Source organism: Corvus brachyrhynchos, unplaced genomic scaffold, assembly GCF_000691975.1.
Source record: "Corvus brachyrhynchos isolate BGI_N302 unplaced genomic scaffold, ASM69197v1 scaffold106, whole genome shotgun sequence".
Classification (NCBI taxonomy): Eukaryota; Metazoa; Chordata; class Aves; order Passeriformes; family Corvidae; genus Corvus; species Corvus brachyrhynchos.
The window spans coordinates 5865126-5865567 of NW_008238834.1; positions in this window are offsets into that span (position 1 = coordinate 5865126).

Consider the following 442-nt stretch of genomic DNA (forward strand, 5'->3'; position numbering starts at 1 on the left):
ACTCTTCACTCGCAGGAGTAAGAGCTGCGCCCGTGTCTTGAACCGGGGGCCGGCTTGGGTGCTCTCCAGATATCCCTTTCCGAAACGCTCCGGAGGGGTGAAGGGTGGCTCTTACCGAGGGCTAAGCAAGGAGGTTAAGTTTTATGAGAAGCACGCGAATGCGAAGCAATTAATGTACAAGACAGTGCCGCTCCTCGCCAGCCAGGAGAACCTATTCACATCTTAATTCCCTCTCGGTATCAGCCGCTCCCTGTGCGGGCAGGGCTCTCACGCTTGCGGTTCCCGCGGAAGGCTGAGCGGTGGCCTCCAGCTAGTTCTTCCGACAGACTCCAGACCGCCCGTACAAACCAACCGAAGCGCTTATGGAAAGCCGGCGCTCTCCGCCTCTCCTGCGCTTCCCCTTCCCTGTCCCAGTGCTCGGAGCAGCGCCAGAGCGGCGGGG